The sequence below is a fragment of the Candoia aspera genome, chromosome 5 (assembly GCF_035149785.1).
Source record: "Candoia aspera isolate rCanAsp1 chromosome 5, rCanAsp1.hap2, whole genome shotgun sequence".
Classification (NCBI taxonomy): Eukaryota; Metazoa; Chordata; class Lepidosauria; order Squamata; family Boidae; genus Candoia; species Candoia aspera.
The window spans coordinates 106,488,262-106,510,351 of record NC_086157.1 but is presented as its reverse complement, the minus strand read 5'-3'; the positions used below and the strand labels follow the sequence as shown (position 1 = coordinate 106,510,351).

The window sequence follows — 22,090 nt, the reverse complement described above, 5'->3', positions numbered from 1 at the left end:
GAGAAACACTGGCTTAGGATAATATGTCTGCAGTTACTCTGGTTTTGTTGTACGTTAAAGCTTTTGCGAGAATACGTGTAATGCAAACAGGAGTACAAAAAACATTCCAAATGACATTAGCAGCTTCAGCAAGTTTTAGCAAAGCCCAGCTTTGGAAAAAGATTTTTGATTTCCATTCCAACATTTGCCAAATAGTTCCACAATTCTGCCAGCAGGTGTCTCTAATCAGCAGCAATTCCACTGAAAATTACATCAAACTAATAAATCTAATGTTTAGCTAGACCACAGACAGACATTTACTCTGGCAGCTTTCTCTGAGACATTGTACACATTAGTACATTAGCCACCAATTATGAGAGCTGGAAACATGCTTCAAAGACAGATTTCCTCTTTAAAGGCCACTTTTCCCATGGGACAAAGAATAATTACATTTTGTATATAATAAATATTATGGAGATGGACTGAGCCAACAATTTAAAGGGAAGATGTCAAGAGCATTAACAAAATATTGCGTATACGGTACATGAGTGTTCTCCTAAAGAAGGTCCATAACTCACCCTCAGTAATCACCCTGGCAATTACCAAAGAAAGAGTACAAATGTAAATACAAACCGGTGTGCACAGTGTACTAGGCCACTAAACCAACAGAGCTCCAGCTGATACAGGTACTTAAAAGTTACTTGAATACGTTCATGCAGTGCTGGTGTAGTGTGCAATTTGTGACCCTTATTGTGGGATTTGCCTGCTAGCAGCATGAATAATCAGGTATGCGGGTTAAGGACCACCATCTGCCGCATTGTGTAGTATCAACATCAGTTTTCATAATTAATTAAACAAAAGTCTTTTATGCGACAAACATGTAAAATCTGGGAAGGAATCTCTAAACAAAATCCATCTTGTGCCTGTGTGTACAGGCACAAAGATGACATTAATTTCGTCCGCAAAACTCTGCACACACACACGCAAGCACGTGTGTGTGTGTTGTGTGTGTGTGGTTGTGTGTGTGTGTGTTGTGTGTGTGTGTGTGTATAAATAAATGAAACAAAAGGAGCTGTGGCTTTGGGAAAGATCTGGAAACACACAACAATATTTAGGAAACAAAAGAAACTTCTCTATAAAATGAAAGGGAACTATCTAACTTCCCTTGTGAGATGAGAAAAGGACTGTGTAGTCCAGATTGTTCTCATTTTAATACACACTGGCACTGATTCTAGTCATGTACCCTATAAGATAAACAGCTGGCAATCTTAGTGGGTATCTGCTTTTGGTATATCCTTCTAAAATTGAGCCGGTCTGTTGATACGCAGTGAGACACATTCCTATACAAATCAGTTCACATTGCAACCCTATACCCCAGAGATGAGAACTTACGGTCCTCTTGATCTTGCTAGATTTCAATTCCAATTTAATTTCATTAGCTATGATGCCTGGGGATGTTAGGCGTTGCAGTTCAGCAACATCTGCTGAGCCACAGGTATCTTTCAGAGTACTGTAGGGGAAATAACCTTTAAACTTTACATCCAGATGTTGCCTAGTAAGACTTACATTTCTTTAGCAGGCATGCAGGACCCTATCAGTTGCAATGTCATTTGTAAGAAGAATAAACCTGTCAAAGGTTTTTGCTCTGATAACATCAGTAAGAGTTAAAAAGATCAACCCTGAAGGTATTTTTACTCCGTAACAAGCCAAGACACTTTGAAATTGTAGTTCTATTATGAGATTAAGAATATCTAAGATTAGACTAAACTCTTTCCAAAGACAGTGTAATAGATTTGAGGCAAAGTGTGTCTGTGGCATATGTAAGCCCTGAGCAAATAATAATTTATCAGGCTATGATTTGCTGTTACAACATTACAATTTTGTATTTCCCAAAAAGCTGTCAGTTGTTTGGGGCTGCTGCCATCACCTCTCAAGTCATTCTTCTCCAACCTGGCACTTTCCAGGTTGGGAACTGCAGTTCCAACACATCTGGAAAACTGACTTCTGCTGAGTTTATTTTAAGTGTAGAATCAGGATGAAAAGTTTCAGTCCACAGTCAACCACTAAGTTAACAAACATTGCTTTGTCTGTAGTACAGACAAAAACCCTATATTTCAAGAAATTCCCATTAGCTTGAAAATTAGGGTGAAGCTGAAATCATGGCTTAGCCTTGCAATGATTTGAATCAGCAAAATAATGATTCTGGCTTTGCTAAATCGACAAAGAAATCTGTACCTTCAGGAGATCGATTCATCTTTTAAAATCATGCCAACACCCACTTTCTTCTTACAGAAAGTCATGTAGCCATATGCTCAGCCCAGTATCCCTCCTGACCACTAAGAGAAGATCCAATTAATTTGCCAGTACTTTCTTCCACGAAAGTGAAGTTCTCAGTTGGCAAATTGTGGAAAAGACAGCATGGCTCATGGGTAGCACATCCTTTCAAAGAAAACTGAAACTGAAATTGGCTTATGAGCCAGACACAGGTACCTAGAAACCTAACAAATGGCCAAGTGTTATTCATCAGAATCATATGGAGGTAGAGGAGGAGAACTATATAGGTTTATGATTTTCACCCTAGAAGTAACATAAGAGAGGGATTTCCAAAGCAGCTTGACTGTCTTGTATTTCTTTTCATTGATATTAGCTGCTCCACATATTAAATAAAGTAAAAAAGCAGGGTGCTATACATCTATAAAATGGTATGTCTCTAAGATATCTGAAGATCATCCAACTCCATGCTCCTTTATTTAATTTAGAAACAGTTTTTCCCCTCCCAAGAGAAGCATTATGCCAGATGTAGATGGAGGACAAGGGACACATTTACAACAAATACAGATGGACCAAGCAAGTCAGCTTCACAAAAGGGTACAGGAAAAAGCTGTATCCCCATGGTGACCAGCTAACAGGGCCACAGGGATACTATCTAAATATAGCCATAATTGGAGGGGTGGTGGTGGAGTGGAAAGAAACTTGCAAAAGACTTGCTAACTCTCCTCACTCAAAGGATACATAGACATAGACCAAGTATAATCTGCAGCTGCTGCATATACACATTTCTGCTTACAGGAGCTATATTTGCCTCTAGTAACTTCAACATGCCAAGGAGATCTACCCATTTTGTGTCTAGCCACAGACCAAAACTAATAGCTCTTGTGCTGTGAATGTGGGCGTACTAATCTTCTCTCCACACCCCCATTGTGAGTGAAGGCAAGAGGTCTCCACACCACTTTGTAGGGCTAAATGTCACCAATTAGCTTTCCATTTTTTGGTGTGTCTTGCTGTAAACCTTTCAAAAATTCTCATTCAGAGGGTGACTGTCTAGAACTCCTCTGGTGAGGCTTAATCACTATAGTATGCAACAACAAGCATCACACGCAGTGAAAATTACAAGCATTGTAAGAGAAAATGTAATTTTAGAAAAAGGATTAGAAAAGTAAAATGTAACTTTTCTTATAAGGAAGTTATAATTTTGGTTATTTTCAGGAAAGCGCAGCTCTAAGCATGTCCTTTTTTTATTTTTATTGTTAGCATTTCCATTCTGTTCCGATTATGAAAGAAAGAGTGGGAAATTCACAATAAATGTCATGTCGAAAGACCTGCACATGTTCCTATGTCTTCTAAAATATGCCATTTCAGAGATAAAGTTTTAGCGGTCAGAACTCTTCTACCATAATCAATAACAATTATTGTTGTTCTGCGATACACAGAGTGTGGCTAAAGAAGTAGGCAGCAGTTAAATTTTCTAAACAAACAAATATAAACTAAGCAAGTCTAAAGCTATACTGTAGAACTCTGTCAAGATCAGGCAAATGCTCCTTACACTCAGGGCAAGAGGTGCAAATTAAAAGCAATGTCAGAGTTTGTCAACCATTTCAATAAATAACATGAAAGTCAACTGCTGACATTTTAAATCTGCATTGTGGACATTCAGAACTGATGTTTGTACGGATGCATGAAGAGCCAGCAAGAATCGATTGCTGAAAGGAGGCTTATCACACAGCCATTTCAGGATATAACAGTATTTCTAGTACCTGCACAGACAGGAGGCATACATTATAGTACATAGTTTGTAAATTTGTTCAAATTAAGAAACATTAAATAAGAACTGCCCTGTATTTTGCTTTCTGACAGCTATTTTGACCTTCTTAACTATTTTCATTTGCAATGAAACGATCATGACATAAAAAATATCCAATTCCTTCCTGTCATGCTTTAACATTCAAATATAAACATTTCTGACAACACAAACAATTGATAGCAAGAACCAGGAAACAATCAGTCAAGAATGATTTGCTGGGGTTTTCCAGGTCCTCCTTTAAATGGAAAAATTGGGGAAGAGGAGAAATTGAGAATCCTTCCAAATATGATCGGTCTTGCCAACTTATTTTAAGATTTAAAAAGAAACCATATACCAAGTAGTCAATGCAAACTGCAAGATGAAACAGAACACAGAAGATAAGGGGAACGGGTAGAAAGAAACAGGACTTGTTTGACATTTTACTGGAGTCTATTTTTCATTTTGAAATACCATTCTTCCACTGGGGCACAAAGAAATTTTCTGAAGTTACCTACCGAATATGAAATATATCCCTGGGTGAAAAACATCATGCTATTTTTCATTCTAGATTGAAGCACTCTACAGCTGCGTTAGCTAACAAACTGTCAGGCCCAGCCTAAGAACAACGAAGAGTCAGTCCATTCAAACTCCAGTTATTTGCTCACACCATATAGGCAGAGTCTTGCCAGACTAAAGCTACTCTACCTGACCTCAGGGGAAATAACCTGGGAGACTCTAGGGCGGGGCTATCCTGAACCTCTTCATTTTCCCACCATTGCCTCCTGGACTGTGACGGAGTACTACATATCATCTGGATACTGAGGAAGCCCTTACAAGGGTGAGGAACTGGGGGTGAGGACAAGAGCAGCCATCCACCATGCCTGGTGTAAGCTTCTTGTCCGTGGAGCTAGCAATAGCACAAGTTGCAATCTTGGTTACGTGCAAAGATTTGCCACTCCAGCAGGAATTGTGTTTATCTTACTTGAGACTTGTCTAACTTGAACCCTCTATATATGTAAGACATTAACTCCCATAATTCCCAGCTATAATGGCCTGTGGCTGCATGAAATTGTGAAACACTAACTTCCTGCTGATTTTAAATGCTTGCCATACTTCCTTTTCTTTCAGGATTTTTTTTACTGTTAACAGCCTTCAGAATCTTCAGATCGAAAGAGAGGGCAAAACTATTTCAGCAGTTAATATAAAACCTAAGAAACGAAAATATTAAATAAACCATAGAATACGTATGCCATGGGACACAGCCCCAAACAGATGTGGAAATCGACAGAGGAAATAAACTTCTCACTATGATTGTGATGAAATATGAGAAAGATGCCCTTTTCTTGGAGAAAAGAACCATGCATGTTGCAAGTGTTATATTCCATAAATACTATTTATTACACCTGTATCCCAGCCTCCTTTCTCAAAAGAATTTAGGGTAGCCAGTATGAGTTTCTTCCTTCCCTCTTTTATCCTCACAACAGTCCTGTGAGGTTGATTTGGTTAAGACTGGATGAATGAAGTGAAGTTTCTTGGCTGAGAACAGATTTGAACCACCACCCCCAACCCCAAACATCACTACACAGTGCTGGTTCTCAACCTGTTTCTTCAAACTAATAGGATTCTCAAATAATGAAGGGGTTTATTTCTCATAGGTAGCATAACTTTTTTTTTTTTTTTTGCGAATTCTCCATCTGAGATACTGAGAATAACGAAGGGATTCATGACATGGATTAGGATGTTACAAATCATCTGTGACATGTGAATAGGAGTCTGTTTCTAAGTGGACATTTTAATTTCTGAATGAGTAAGCAGCTATATTTAGGGAACATTCTTTGGAAACAGCACGCCTGACAATATGCTAAATTATTACTTCAACAACAAAATGTATCTGTCTACAATCATGTATCTTCAATTAAGTCTTGAAGTTACTTATTTCATCATTTCATTAAGCAAAAGTAAATAAAAGGTGTATATATTTTAAAATGAGAAACTTAAACTGGTTGTAGAAAAATTACTTCGATACTATTTTTTTTCTTCAAAATTAAAAAATATATATATTGAGGACAATTTCAAGGATGGTTCAGAAGAAAGCTCTCATGCAAAAAGGCAGCCAGGAATATTTTATTGCTTGTGGAAAACAAAATGATGCCTCGTTCTCATCGCACTTGCAGAAATGAACTGGGACTGGGAGAAGAAATGTAAGTCAACTTTGATAATGAGACAGTGTTCTCAAGACAGCTATGCAGTACACTCATATCTGTCCTCCAGTGAAGTAGAATAGACAGGAAAATCAAGAGAAATCTCCAAAAAGATTTGGAGCTACCTTTCAGGATCTCCCCACAACCCCCAACATCCCACTCAGCCTAATGGTAGAGCTGACCTTGCCAAAATGTCTTCAGAAGGAATGCAAATTATTACAACAGGAATGAAATCCAAATCTGTCACTATTCTCCCACTTCTAAAAAAAAGTTCATCAGCCAGAAAAAAATAAAATAAAAGTATTTTCATTAGCATATGTTTTCATCATCTTTCTTTACTCTTGTCCATTCTATCCCATAAGTAGGCTTCCTAAAGAGAAAACAGTGGAGCAGCTGGAATCCAGCTTAAATAGAGACAATATATCAAATATAAAATAATGCTGTTTTGCAACAGTCCAATCCTCCAGTGCCGCAGAGGCATTGAAAGGAGCTTATATCAAAAAAGGATTTTGAGGAATTAGGCTCAAGCACAGATCAAGACTTTCACAAGCGACAAAAACAAAGAAACCCTCCTGAGAACATTAACATCCCAGGTAACCGATGTTTACTAGCTTTGTAGCCTCAACAGGAAAGCACACACTGAATGGAACTAGCTGATAAGACCACCGCCCTATTACACACACCACAATCTCCTCAACCCTAAAGGTCACAACCTTTACCCTCAAATCAATCACATAAGAAAGATAGGACTCCTACTCCTTCACTGAAAACCTTTGTAATTATTTGCTAGACACTTCAGTAATTGAGAAAGCACACAGACACAATTCACTGCTGATGTTCTCCAATGAAACAGACTCACTCACACACAAGGATGCCAAATTACTCTTAAGAAAAAGAAAACTTACTGTTTATATTGTAAATATAAACAGAATCTTTTGTAAATATAAGAGTTACCCTCAGAGATAAACACAATCACATGGATAAAATATATTTTAATTTACTTTGAGATAGTGTGCATAATATGACTAAATATAAGCAAAATCTTTTGAAAGATCAGCAATTCAGTACAAATTAATATCAAAATTTAGAAAGAGTATCAATGTGACAATTGAGATGCTGAAATTTCAGTAAGAGTTATGCAACTTACTCTATGATATACCTGGGAAACTTTGTTTAGGAGGACACTAGATTTCAAAAGAGGTAAAGTTTCCAGAAAGTTGAATATATATGAGATGTTGTTTCTACAGTAGAAATCACATTTAAATATAAAATGCATAGCAATTAAATAATAAAATGTTTATATCTTATCTTTCCACATTTGACCTTAAGGTGCTTCAATAGCTACAGATCTTTAGATCTGTCTATGGTTGCTTGTATCTGTAATATTACAACAATTCTGAATAAAATTTGTTAACAATCTGGCAACTCCTGCAGGCCTATTCTTATAGGAGATCCATCCATCCATCCGTCTTTTCATTTTTTTTATTTTACTTTACTTTATTTGAATTTATTAGCCACCCAACTCCAATATATGTCTATTAACATCCATGTTGATGCAACTATAAACTTTTTTTTAACACATATGCAGCCTTTCATTATGCCCATTTAGATCACTACTTTATTTTTCCAGTAGCATCTCTGAGTAGCTAAACTAAATGAAAGATCCATGCCACCATCCTTCTGTACAGTACACATAGATCTGCTATCAAGCCCAGAATGAACCCATGCATCCTATGGCACCTTACAACGTCCTGGGTGGTCTGATGTTGATTACTGCCTTATGATATCTTTTGAAAAAATAATCTGCAATTCAAAGCAATTTCTGTATTGGAACCACTTGGAAAATCTAGATAAATGGGACCTGTCCCATCAGGTCTGGCAGCAGGGGCATGTTATGGGTCCCATCTGCTAAATAGTTCCATCTGACTGGACCCAGGAGACAAACCTTTTCTGCCTTGGTGCCTGCCCTTTGGAACATCATTCCATCCCCCCCCCCCAGGTGAGATAGCTCCCACCCTATTGTCCTTCCTTAAAATGTGTTTTTTTCAGCAGGCCTGGGGATCCAATGCTAATGAGGAGCCCATGAGATGGCTGCATTGTATGTGAGATTTTGGTGCATTCTCTCATGATCTTATTTATATTTTATTAATTATTTTAATGATTTTTTAAGATTTCTTCTTGTTTTATTGCATGTGGCTCAGAGTCCATTAGTGAGATGGGCAGCTATATAAATTAGACAGATCAGACAGACAGACAGACAGATGCTGGTGCTTAGATCCAGCTGTCTGGCATCACCCCAAGCAACATATAAGGAGCCCCAACAAAGGGTACTTTTCCTACAGCCCCTTTTCCTACAGACCTTACCTGCTCTAAATTTTTACCAGACCATCAACACAGTACATATGGCCACTTGTGATGTTTCCAGTTCAAGGTATAAATTCCTGGCAAAAAAAATCAAATTACATACAGTGTTGCCTAGTATCCAACTTAATTCCAAATCAAGCATCCTAAGTATGAATAGTAATCTTGACTCTGCACAAGCAAGGAAATGCCAATGAAGTAGCCCATGACTGCAGGCTAGTAAAATGTAAAAATTTTCACTCTAGCTATCTCTTTATAGTCAATCATCTCCTCCCACCAAACTTCTTTAAAAGAACATGCTGGAAAAGAAATGAAAACCATGTTTAGACATTCAGATTCAGAAACAATAGCTGGATGGAACAAAGATATCAAGCTTTTGCTGAATCCATTTAGATCTCAGAGGAATAAATGAGGGGCTTGTGGCCTGGGTGGTCTGCATACATCCAGGAATATATGAATTGGCATCCTCGCAAAGGAAATCTTTTCCCCTTTTCACACACACAAATTGCTTTCTTATCCTTACAGCAGTAAAACAGCTTGCAATAAATGTCGGTGATGGTGCTCCCGTATAAACTATCCAATGTTTTGTATAGTCACAAGTTGTTCACTTATCTTGAACAAAGATTTCATTTCTATCTTCAAACAGCAAACCATCGGGGGACTCAAGGAGAGCTTTGAAGAAAAGTCTCAGACATCACAGCACATGTAGAACTTAATAAAATGGCTATGGAAATGAAATTTAAAATGTAATCTAGAAACCAGACTTTCCACTGTTATTTAGCTGTGTATTTTAAAGTCAACAGTCTGGTCTCTATTTTGTGAAAGGGTTGGCAGGAACTAAAATCTTGCTTCTTCTTTCCTGCTGAAAACACAAATTTCAAGAAATCCCAGGAAGGCTGACAGAGTGGTTCCTAAGCCCTTTTCCATTGTCACAAGACCAATCCCCCTACTTCACAAACACACAACACAAACTTGGATTCCAGAACCACAAAGATCACTCCTGTCCCAAGTCTCACTACAATCAGAGGTTTTATTTGTACAACACAGCAAAATGTGAATCTGAATAAGCCAAGGTTGCCTTGGGCCTGGTCTTTTTAAACAGAGAAAACTATATTTTAAACTAACCGTTTGATTTCCCTCAAGTTTACAGGCATGTAAAGCAGCAGTCAGCATTATCTGAAACTGGTATTGTCTTCTTGTATCAATTCTAATTTACTTTTCCTTTTGCCTATTTATCCCATAATTCATTATTTATATTTACATTATCCTGGAATTTACATACTAATAGAAATTACTATTTCTCTGTAAACTTGAAGTAATTTCTACTTATTCATAAATGTAATGCAAAAGCAAAAAATATTGGTTAATATTCTCTATTTTGAAGAATGAGATAATTTAAGGATGCTAGTATATAAGGCTATGAAGGAGCCCAGTTATTAAAATTTTCACAGAGAAGCATATACCATCACTAAAATTTTGCAAAAATATTCACTGCAGCAAATTTTCCAAATTATGCTTACAAAGACTTGCTGTTCTTTCAGTCCCCCAAATGCATTATACATATTGCTTTGGACTTGAAGTCCATGAAGGTTGATTTAAGGCTGAAGTAGCTCTGATTAGGGACTTTCAGTATGAAAAAAATACATAGACAACATGACTTTTAAAAAGAGAGAGCAGTCTACACATATGCTGTACAATCTAGATTGACCAAATCAATGTGCTGCTTTGTCAACTAAAGTGCACAACATATCCTCTGCTCCTACAACAACTATAATGGTATATGATGTAGCAGAAAAAACATGATTATATGCTTGGATTGCACAGGAAGTCCTTTAGCTACTGTTCATTTGATAAACTTTCCTCTCCTAATGATATTCTAGAGGTGACGGACTCGTCCCTGGGGGAGCTGGGGGTGTTGACGACCGACATGAAGCTCTGGCGTGGGCTGGTCCATGAAGTCACGAAGAGTCGGAAGCGACTAAACGAATAAACAACAACAACCTCTCCTAAACTAGAATATGATCATCATCAAATCCAAGATGTGAAGGACTTTTTGGACTAAAATTTGGGGCAAGTATTCCATGGTGACCTATATGATGGGTTAGTAATGAAGTTGAACCAGAACCATGTTTCACAACTTTGGACTAAATGCTACCCAAATGAGATTTTGTGCTGATTAGTACAGAGAATGCCACTTTATCCTGGGTTACAAAAACATTACTAAATCTGAAGCTAGATCAGTAGGTATTGTGCTGTTTTTAAAATATAGTAATTTATTTAACTGTATCTGGTTTTCAATTTATCTCACAACTTACAATCTATCACTTTAGGAATTGCATCTTTGGACTTGAAGACAGAGAAATTTCAAACAGTAAGAACAAAATGCAGAAGTGGAGAGATTTTTCTCACCAAATTACCATCATCATCCTAAGTAGCCTTGAGTAGAGGAAAAATGGAGTTCCAAAAAAGTTCATGCCAATAATCTGAGATAATAATCAGTATTTTAAAAAGTTGTTAAAGGAAATAGCAATCTCCAGATTAATCTCCTCTACAGTTATACAGTGAAGAGGTTCACTGCCATAGGTTCCAAGCAGCAAAAGGGTGGGGGCTGCTATGAAACAATTTCCTGTTATTCACTCAGCAGGAACCACTGAATCTTCCTCACATATGGAAAATATTCATTCTTTTCCATGGGGTTCATTGGATTCAGTTGCTGGATATCTCCTTAATGAACATGACAATATATAACTCTGTCAACAGGGCTAAGGTCCATACAGATTCACTACTGGATGAAAGCAAAGTGATCTAAATTTGAGTTTGTTTTTATATCAGGTTAGATACATACAGTTATGTGATCATCTTTGAAATATTATGTACTATTAAAACAATTATAAATAAAAGAAATTCAGGAATTCTTGGTGATTGCTAGCACAAAGTAAACCAAAAGAAAGCCTGGTTAAGTGCATCTTGTTTCAAAGATTTAATAATATGATCCACTAGGTTTAAATCAATCAAGGGTTCAAGGGAATTAGAATATTTTAAAAATATTGCCAATTCATGCAACTTTGTTCTGACAGATATACAAGCATCACTGTATACCCATTCTTAGGATTTCTCACCTTATATCTCTAAAACATCAGAAACTACAGATAGTTTGCTTGTACATCACAACACTTTGGTATAATATTGCTCCAGATATGGTATCAACCAACAGGTTTCTACTTAATGATTCTTTCTTTGTGTTAGGTTCAAGTAGTCAGTATAGTGGGAAAAAAAAGTGGAACTCATTTTCATTTAAGGAGTTTCTAATTTAATCTTCCCAAAGTCCAAGCTTAGAACCTTCTGAAAGCATTAAGAGACTTACATACTTGAAATTGCATTTGATTGGGAAGGGGGTATACTGCATTTTTCTGTATTCCTGACATCCAGTATTCCTGGGCTTCTACGGTGGGGAAGGTTATAAATGTACTAAAGAAGCCCCCCCCCCCCAATATTATAGCAAGGTCAGTTGTTTTCACATCTTTGTATTAAACCTATTGATACATCTCAACATGTCAGAATGGGAACAGAAGAAATGATGCAAAAAATTATCATTAGTCACTTGGCAAATTTGAAGATGTGTGGGAAACAGTCTGTTTCGTATCAGTGGCTATTTTCATATAACTCACCCTCCAGTAATCTTGTACTGTACTTATCTGCCCAAAGAAGAAACCACAAACATCTAACCACAGAGTAGCTGTTCTTTTCCATCCTTGAGCTTACAGGTTACCTCACTGGAACAGAATCCGAAGTATTTAGCAATGGTTCTGAAATGCTACACATTTCTATGTGCTAATTTCTAGTAATCTCTTAAAACCTGCAAATGCTTTCTGAAACATGTGCAAACATGTTGATTTAAACTGTATTTCCAAGGTAACTATATAGCAAAAATGGGTGGCATCTAAAATTTATGTATAGCTTACAGTATTATACTATGGAATGCACAAATTTGAATTAATGGCCTAAATGAAAGTGAAGACAGTTATTTAAGTTTATTTTTTAAATCATGTTTATGACTCACATCTTTTAATATAAACTTCAAAATCATTATAGCCAAATTTTAATTTATTAATAAAACGTTTTGAATGAAATATATTGTATGAGGAAGATAAAGAAGGCTTTTGTCTTTCACAAAATTTAAAATGGCATTAGTACTAAGAATTAATTTTGCTGAAAGACAGTGCTTTTGTATACAATATAGTTTTTTAAATCAATCTGGACACTAGACTGGATCCATGCTTAATTAAGCTTACGACAGACTAGTTGAAATCCTAAATCATATTCTGTTGATGCTGGAAATTGCAATCTCAACACATCTGGGAGACACTACATTGGGAAACGATGGTTTAACAAATAAGAATCTTGAGCTTGTGCAAATTTACATATAAGTAAATTGTGTTTAATTTATCAAGGTGCATTCTCAAATAACCACACCCAAAGACTCCAGTACATAAAACTGCATACTAGCATAGAACTGCCACGCTCAAGGCAAGATGTGTCTATTTTAATGAGAGGATATGAGAAGATGTGATTAAATTACAGGAAGGAGAAATGCTAAGGCAAAATTTCAGACAGGGACACCAGCAAATCTGATTAGGACAGCAGGAGATGTGAAAAAGAGTAAGCCACCATCTTTGCCTTATGGAAACCTGGAATGAATGGTCCATGAAAAAGCAGCACAGGACATTTGATCTAAAAGCTTGCCAGGCATTTCACGTACAGCATAGTTCCACTTTCAAACTGTAGCATTGCTATGCCACCAAGACCAAAGAAAGAAACCAAATCCGTAAAGTTCAAATGCTTTCCATCATCACCCTTGTAACATCAGTCCTGTTCTCAGCAAAGTCCAGGAACTGAATGCTGTAACAATAATGTGCATCGTTGCTGGTGACCCAATCCTAACCATTCCAGGCAATTGGGACATAGAGGTCTGCTGTAGCCCCAAGCAACTTCTTCTCAGAGGCCTGAGAACCAGAAAAGCTATTTCTCCCTCCCCCCACACTATTATTTTGTATCTGGATGACAGAAACATGATTAACAGCCAAAGGCCAGTCACGTAATGCATTAAAAGGACAAAAGGGCTTTGTGACTGACAGAGGGAATCTTAAAAGGAAACCGAGGAGACCCACTCATTCTTCTTCCTGGGATGGCTATGTGCAGAGACACCCGAAACTTTAGCTCTTAAAAGCTTCTCCTATTACTGCCAGCTCACCTTGCAAGTAAACACCTTCCTGATTCAGAGAATCAGTCACGTATCGGAAATGCAACCACTGTTTAAAGTCAGATAATGGTTGGGAATGGTGGACCACGCTTGTAATTCTGCACTGCTTGTCTGCAGCACTGATTTCCTCTCTGACAACATCCCTGCATACTGTATCAGGGGGAATGAAAGCAATACAGTCAAGCAAGGCACAGTTCGCTTCAGGAGCCTATCTCCCAAGCAAGGGTGAAGTTACATTTCGGTTCTGACTGAAAGGATGAATTCAGTAATTTTGGTCACTTGAGATAGCTGCATCCCATGGTCCCACTGAATGCAAAAGCTACAGTTATTTATAGCCAGCATTCGTGCTATTATTTTTGCATGCTGCCCTCCTCTCAGAGCCTCACAGAACCTGAAATATGAAGATTATAAATATAATTAATAAACACAAATTTTTGAAATCTCTGTGGCAGCATCAAACCACTGATATAAGGGAAGAGAGCTATAATGACAGATTTACCACCAGCCTCATAGACAGAAGAGTAACATCCACTCTTCCATATGCATGTGGCATGGATTTTCTGTTTATGCTGTCCAAGTGTGAGATTCTGTGTAAGAACAGACAATGGTCTGACACAGTTAGTATAATGAGAGTTATGGACAGAATCTGACTGCTTCATCAGAATGACTAAACCAGCATCGTGATACCGCAACACAAGCTCCACTCTCACTACATGACATCATGGCAATGCAAAGGAGCAGGGCTTGCCTTGTGATACTTCTGTTGTCATTTTCCTCTAGCTTTCTTCCTCTGTGGCTGCCCATGAAAATTATGGACATTCTCTTTGGATGTCAAAAGACATATTTAAGAGGTATACAAATCAAGACTTATTGCATCTGTCTAATGTTGCGTGCTGTCATTTGAGAGCATGATGAGAACATGAAAATAATATTTTCTGCTTAGGATATCATGTTCAACTTACACTTGTGCTGCCCCAAAACTGGGCACCAAACACAGGTAAAAATATCTGTGCAAACGCTTGTTCGTGCAGAACGTGGCCTGCTCTCTTTTCCCAAAAAATACAGCATGATCACTTACCTGCAATCACTTTATATCGTGACCACAAGCACAAAGTATAATCCTACATATGAGCTTTTACAGATATCTTTCCTTTCAATTCCAGCAGTCTAAGAAAAAGAAGCTGCTACTACAGACAGACCATGTTCTTACATTCCACAACCTGCCATTTCTAAAGAAAAACATTTTCACAGAGTTTCCTCATTCTACTTCCCTTAAAAAGCCATCTCTGCTTAATACAACCAAGAAAGATGAGGCCAAACCAGGCCAGACCAAATATGGCCATGATGTAGCTGTGAAGCGCCTACTAAATCCCAAAGTATGAGCCATAAAGCAGGAGTTTGGGGCCAGATGTTCTTCAAGTTTCTTTCAACATTGCAAGCCTGATTTCATACTCAAGTTATATTTGCCTTATGAGAATTTTATCAGAGGAGACACAAAAGCCAGGAAACATAGCAGCATTCTTTGAAAGAACTCCAAGGAGAATGATCAACAAGCTGAAATAACTATTATTTACTAATGATCTAAATCACAAACCCAAGCTAAAAGAAAGCCTTCCTCTCAGTGCTAGATTTTCCACAAAATATTTTTAAAATAAGAGGCAGCTGGATTTGAAACTGAGATACTGAATGTATATATTATGCTTCCATTCCATTCCATTATGTTTTTAAAAAATGCACAGTAGCACTTACAAGCAGTAAGAAAACAGCCTCTAAACTTCAATTGCCTGATACTAGGGCTACCGTAGAGATAGTGGAAGCTTATTAAATTAGAGCTTCAATAATAAAATGCTCTAAAAATGGATCCTGGCTCAAAAGTATCAAAGATGCTTCTCACTGGCATAGCTAATGGAATTACTGCAGCAATTAAATTTCATCCACTTTGAGTTCAGCAATCATTCAGAATATAATTGAAATTTATGTATGTTGGTAATAGATACACATTTTCAGGAAGGTCCATATCTAACAGAGACAATAAATGTATCACATTTTCTCACTGTGGGAAATGGCAAATAGACAAACTAAATGTACTGTCTAGGTGCAATTTAAACCTTGAAAACGATGACTTCTCACATGTTTTCCTTATTATTGATATCAACAAAAATGATCAGTAAGTACGGAGATAAACAAAAGCTGCTGGTAAATCTGATTTAGCACATACCCATTCAATTATTAACACAATTTAAACCCAAAAGCCAGCTGCAATGTTCTACGCTACTTTTGAAAGATTCAGGTCTGTGCTTTGTTGAATCATAAAAAAAAAAAGAGAACCAGGAGGAATATCCCACAGTGTACCTTCTTCAGTCATAATTTGAAATGTAAGTAATAAATGTATGTGGCATCTCTGATCATCTTAAGAGTTAGGAAGGAATGTAGGGGTTACAATGGCCTCCTTAATCCACTCACGGGTTAAAGATTGGATGATGGATGCCTGGATGATGGATTATATCTAGTGCCTTAAAGAAAGCTGATTTTGCTAGCTTCCAAAGTTGTTTGAAGCGGCAATTAAGAATCATCACTTTTCTATGAACCAGGTCAACAAGGCTTATGGTGCAAACGCTCAAGAAGACACTGGTGTAATGTGCTCTTAACATCCCATTTCTATCAGGAGATGGGCAGGGCTACCATATCTTGTTAATCAGTTGTAAGTTTTCATGCAGCGGTTCTCCAGCGACAGTCAGCAGTCCCACCAGGTGTTTTGCAGCCTTACTACATTCATCACTAGTTACATGGCCCAAACCTGCTCATCATCTCAGGGCCCACTTCCTCATATTCACTACCAGTCAGTTCCTTTGACATAATATAATTCCTCCAGGGTAACGTTTTATTACTTCCGTTTTTCTCTGCGGAGCTTGCAGACTGGTGGTACCTGATCGGACATCACCTGCTGTAATATGTATCCCGTGAGGCAGAATCTGTAGCCAAAACTGTGTTCCCATACAGGCCAGAGCTGTTTATGAAAAATTGCATTCCTTTCTTTCTTTATACATTTATGTATTTATTTCTTGTCTTCAGCCTGTCTGTAATGCGGTATATTAGGATGCCTGTTTCTGTCCATTGTTTTACTGCTGCACATTAATCTGGATAATTATTAGAAGAATCACAGGTTTGCTTAGGTTAATTTCTTAAGAATGTTTTGGATCTACAATATCTGTTTAAAGCTCATCAAAATTCCCATTACAGGTCATACAGTGGGGCTGAACATTTAAGAGTCCATATCTGAAAGTTTCCACACACAAAAGGGGTAAAATTACTAAATTTATTGACTTTCATGATCATGCTACCATTTACAGAGTAGCTTTTAGTTTCAATTTTCTTTTCCAATGTCTTACTGTTTATTCATGCAAAATCAAATATCATAATATGTCAAATTCAAATGTAGGTTCTACAATTATCCCCTGAGTTATATTTGCATATTTCAGAGACAGAAAGTAAGGTTTGAGAGATTCCATATATCAACATTATCAGAATTCTGATATTCCTTTTGGCTGGAGTTTTTCAAGCAGATGCTGGATAGATATTTGCCGAGAATGCTTTAATTTGGATTTTAGCACTAAGCAGGGGATTTAACTCCATGTCCCGAATGTCTTCTTCCAACTCTACTATTCTACGGCATTGGCTCAATGTACATGATAAATGGAATTTTATTATATTCTTTCAGATTCACAAAACCTTGCAGTAACTTCAAAGTCAATTTGATAGAGATATGTCTGCAAATAATGCTGCTTACACATTTTTTCTCCATATATTTCTGGCTTAATTGTTCTCTTTCCCCCCCTATATTCTGCAGAAGGAGAACCCACATATAAAGAATAGTAATATGAACTTAAATTATCATCATGGGGAAAAGAGCAGGGCTGCGACTGGGGGGGGGGGGGGCAAGCAGGGCATGTGCCCCAGGCGCTGCATGGGTGGGCGCCAAAATGGGCGTGGAATCCATGTTTGCCCCAGGTGACACAGACCCTAGTTGTGGGCCTGGAAAAGAGTTAGGCAGTTTTTCTGAATATTGTTCTTCAACTGAGATGCAATGTGCCCAAAACTGCTTTGATTTAAATTGTGGAAGAAAAACGAACCACACACTGATTCTGTGAAGTGGGTCATTTGAACGGATAGTGCCTTGTCCCTTCAGGTGAAGAGTGTGGGTTCAGTCTACAACCCCAAAATCTCTACTACCAGCTCTATGGCGTGGAGAGCAGGACATCCACAGCAACAGTCACTGGCTTCAAACTGGCGGGTGAAACTGGCCAAACAAAGCCCCACTCATTTTTACGTGGATGCAATGCCTGCAACGTGCCTAACAGGGCTGGGGCTTTGATTGCCATGTTATGCCCTCCATTTTGAAGCCAGTGATTGTTGCTGCAGACACCCCTGATGAAATGTAATGAAGCACTTCTCTACTGGGATTCAGTAAACAGAGACTGATAACCACATCCTATAGTCTGTAGGAAAAAAATAAGATCTCTCCCTGCCCGCCCTGTTGTCTCCCCACAGAACACTATCTTCCTGCCATATCATTCCCCCTTGAGCAAGGTAAAAGGTTAAAAATTACAAAATAGAATGGGTTCATACAAAGAAGATGCCAGAGATTAAAATATGACATGAAACCCCAACTGTTTAGATAAAAGATTCCCTTCAGACTTAATCAGAGACCTTGCAAGACAAAAGGTCGCTCATTCACAGAACTTAGCAGAGCCCATCCAGGTGAACATTCTTCCCCAGCCAAACAGATCTCCATAATCAGGTAACAAAAGATTCCTTCCAAGGTGAACATTCCAGGCTAGTAGACAAAGCCACAGCCCAGCAGGAAACCTGGACTATCAGAACAGGAAACACAAACAGCAGGGAGCTTGACCACAGAGCGCCTCCTCTCTGAACTCTGGTAAACTGCACTTTCCTAGAATTCCTAGAAAGCGCCCCCTGCCAAGAAACCAGCCAAGTGCACTTTCTCAGAAGTTCCTACAGGGCGGGAACACTTTTAAATAACAATAGCCAAGCTCTTCTATATAAAGAGCTTGTGGGGAGAATATAAATGTGGCCACCTCCAACAAGCAGATGCTGTACCATGCCCTTGGAAAATAAAATTATCTCTGTTCAAGCAATTGCCTAAGAACTTTCATTCCCAGCTCGGAATGGACCTGGTAAGATTTCCTTCCAACAAGTCTAACCCAGGGTTTCTCAGCCAGGGTTCCACGGCACCCTAGGGTTCCGTGAGAGGTCACTCGGGTCCCTGGGAGATCACAATTTACTTTAAAAAATATTTCAAATTTAGGCAACTTCACATTAAAGAACTAAGTTTCATTCTTTATTTTTAGTTTAAGAACGCTGTTAACGCATATATACAGGCCTACACATGAACCAAATATAATAATTTTGTAACTTCTGGCCTATATTTGAACCTGAATGTGCAGAGGTTCCCTGAGACCTGAAAAATATTTCAAGGGTTCCTCCAGGATCAAAAGGTTGAGAAAGGCTGGTCTAAGTTGTCTTTTTTGCTAAATACTACCTTCCCTTTTTCTTATTAAATCCTAAATATCTGTCAGGGTAATTGGCAAAGAAAACCACGCTGAGTCAGATGCAACTCTAGTTCCTTTATTGTTCTCTACCATATACAGAATCTTGCCAAACTAAAGGTTCCTTAACTGAGCTAAAGGGAAAAATACTCTTGGGAAATCTAGGTTGGGAATAGTCTTTCTTCCTTGGCCCCTCCACCCTCTCCAAGGAGTGCAAACTGTGAGAACGCTTACCAGCCTGGAATGCGCTCTCTTCTCCCCCTGCTCCAATCTCCATCACAATATCTAATTTTTAAATATTTCCTTTAAAATCTGACTTTTCCTAATATTTTTCATCACAGTATCACAATTCATCACAATATGACAAATACTATTGTTCTTTCATAGTTTTTATTAATTTCGATTATTAGAGGCATGTCTTCAAAATTAACCTATCTTATTTAATTCGTTTTAGATGTAAAATATTTTCCACTTGTTATTTTTACATTTTTGCAGTCTCTTTTCACTGATGTTATGTTTCTTCCTTTCCTACAATCTGCTGTGTGTTTTATATAACATTCTATTTTCCCTTCAATTTTGACTGAGTGTGTATGTTTACTTAATGTTCACATTCACGTTTCTGTTTTCTGCTTCCAATGCCATGCACTCTTAGCTTTCTGCAAGTTTAGAAATGTGGACCGTACATCATACTGTCCATATTTTGAGATGCCATCAGTTAGTTATCTTTAAATCTCTTACACTACATGATAGCAATCTGACTATCAGCCATGATTTTAAAGTAACGAAGTTGATTCTTACAACACTCTAGGCAACAGCATTTTTCAAACTAAGCTTTCACAAAGGAAATGGAAGACTTTGTTTGCTGTACCTGTCTAGAAGAGAATGCAACTTGAATGATTAAAATGCCCCTGGTAGAAAAGAAAACTAGGTGTTAAAAAGTATCTGAATCTCTAAAATGTACAGTTTTCCTTCTTTTTTTTCTTCCTTTTTTAAAGCATAAGCATTCAGAGCTAAGCGGGAAGGAGGGGGAAAAAACTACTGAACGTCTAGGGTGAAAGATGACTGTCTAGATATTGTATTTTGAAAACAAAAGAGGATAAAAGATTGTGTTACCTGAACCACAGGTTATTTGGTCCTACTTAACTGCTTTGGCTCATGTTTCATTAATACACTCCCTGCAAAAAACTGTAGGACATGAGGATGGGGGAAAGGAGAGGAAAAAATTAAGCTATCATTAGAATATTTTCTGAAATGGGCCCTCAATCTCAAATTCCATTAGAATTATATTTTTATAATTATAAAAATCATTCAACAGAGAACAAAACCGAAATGAGTAAAATCAGAATCATATTTACAAAAGTGGATTTGACTGTTTCTGTATCAGTCTGTAATGACAGCATGTAATAAATATATCTGCTAGCAAAACTGAAGATTCCAATATTTAATTATAAACTACATCGTTAAGACCAATATGCCAGTTTCTTTTTATATACTTATTTGCATACATTAAAAAGTAATCCTTAACAACTTGTTTCTGTTTGCAACTTTAGCTTTACACTTTTCTTTCCAAAGTTTAGTAGAAATTCAGACACATCTACTGTGAATCACTACTAAGGATTTATTGCCATAGTAACTAATCTAGCCTATTGTCCATGCAACTTAAGAAAACTGCTGGATGAGATGTTGCAATGGGCTTGTGTTAAGTTCATGTCATGAACAAAATGAATTATTTAGCCTATACAATTTTACCAGAATCATGTAGTATATACTACAGCTGTCCAATTTTTTGGAATCAGTTCCAGAAAGGTGGTTTGGTGCATATGTGCGAGGGAACCAACAGCATACTAGCCTGCAATTTTTAAAAGAACCGTATCTATTGTTGGGATTGTGTGGAAGCTTCAGAGTGCAGAAAAGATATGGCTGTTTTAAAGAGTTTCAAACAGGTGCTGTGTTCATCTCCACATGTCTTCCAAAACACTTTCTAAGAATGAATAGAGCAAAGATAGAGCAAAATACTTAGGACAAACTAGATAGGAAAGATTTATGGAATTACAGACTTGTGGAGTTAGAAGGGATTACAAGGATTCAACCCTCTGTAATATTCAGGAAAACCAATTAAACCTCTTCAAGGAGAAGCTATCTACCCTCTTAAAAAGCAACAAAGATAGGAAATTCATAGGCAGACTGTTTGCACTAGCACGGAACCTATCATTGGGAAGTTCTTCCTTATATTTAAACAAAATCTAGGTAGCTGAAGCTTGCATTATTTCTCCTCCTAGGTTCAGTGGCAATGAAAGTAATTTGTGACCATCTTTCCTATAACACCTTTTATGTACCTGAACAACAACATAATGCCTTCCTTTAGTATTCTTTTCTCCAGACTGAGCATCCCAATTTTTGGGGGATATGCCCTAAGAGGCATATTCAAGACCTTGTATCACACCTTTGTTGCCATCCTCTGGACCTGTTCTAAACTGGAAAAGCCATTTCTCCCAACCTTCTGAGAACCTGTAGGGTTCTTTCAGTTTTAACTAAAATATGTTCAAGAATACTTATTTACAGAGTAAAACATAACTCCACTTGATATTTAACCCCAAGTACAAGATTTCAGACTAGACAAAGAAATAAAAACTGTGGGAGGTATGTAGTGAATGCAGAGGGC

At 37.6% G+C, this 22,090-nt stretch overlaps 1 protein-coding gene across 1 annotated transcript in view; it reads right to left on the bottom strand.

Moving 5' to 3' along the window:
* Positions 1-22,090, bottom strand: part of TMEM135 (transmembrane protein 135) — a 175,627-nt gene that overhangs the window by 22,331 nt on the left and 131,206 nt on the right. The window lies entirely within an intron of this gene.